Raw genomic sequence first — 1,090 nt, 5'->3', positions numbered from 1 at the left:
CGAACAATGTTTTTTGTCAGAACGGCCGGAATGACAAAATAATTGAAAAACGGAGCTACATACGTCTGTCTTCGAACTGTCATCTCTCGTCTGTACAAGTAGCCGTTCACGATTATTTGATCATCAGCTCCGTGAAGATAGGGTAGCCAGTGGTGCTGGCGTATCCGGGTCATTCTTATTTGGAGATGGTTTCGCTGACCGCGAACAATTCTCCCAACCGAATCCTGCGTGCGTACTGCCAAGACGCGAATGCCTTACCCTTAACGCGCCCGCCCTCCCTCCCTTTTCGCCGCTACATGAAATAATTCGACTCGCAGATATATCGATAAGAACCTCATCAACCTTGCCAACCGACAATGAGTGCAGTTGATAAACATCTCCGGAAGGTGGTTAGTTGAAAAGCGTTCGACCTATGATTTTCATCGAGCAAGGAGTCATCATAAGTGAATCGTGTATTGTTCCTAAGTGCGTCTTGATGTAATAATGCCGGTTATTCCAAGAAAAAAAAACTTGAAGTACCCGAAAGTATTGCATGTGCCTACCGGACACGTATTCACATACAAATCAGGGTGGAACACAACTATCCGGTAAATATATACGCCCATTAAGCCAAAACTCCAGTCTGCTACCTTGACACCAAATTTATTGTTACGAAAATATTTATTATTTCGCTGGAGATTATTCTTATTACAGAAGTTTTCTTTTCTAATGAAAAAACTATCATTACCTCTAATTAATTATCAAATTATCTTGGGAGTGTCTTCTGTGGATGAATTATAGAGGACATTTGAAGGCGACAGGAGACCCAGGTGCTCAAGGATTGCGAGGGGTTCGACCTGGACATCACCACTTCATCCCCCCCTCCCTCAGACCCCTCCCCTCTCCACAAAGCTCCTCACTACAGTCTTGCACTTCTTCTCATGCACGAAACGGCTCCCAGAGTGGCTGTACCCAGGCCCACAAATCTTGCAGACGTAGGGCCTCTCGTCAGTGTGAATGAACCTGTGCGGTCCTTCAGGTACTTCAGCCTCTTGCAGCACTTTCCACATGTCTTGCAGTGGTAATTCGCCTCCTCAGTGTTGCTGCAGAT

This window comes from Fopius arisanus, unplaced genomic scaffold, assembly GCF_000806365.1.
Source record: "Fopius arisanus strain USDA-PBARC FA_bdor unplaced genomic scaffold, ASM80636v1 scaffold00213, whole genome shotgun sequence".
NCBI classification, from domain to species: Eukaryota; Metazoa; Arthropoda; class Insecta; order Hymenoptera; family Braconidae; genus Fopius; species Fopius arisanus.
The sequence above is the reverse complement of the archived record's forward strand: the minus strand, read 5'-3'. Positions refer to the sequence as shown.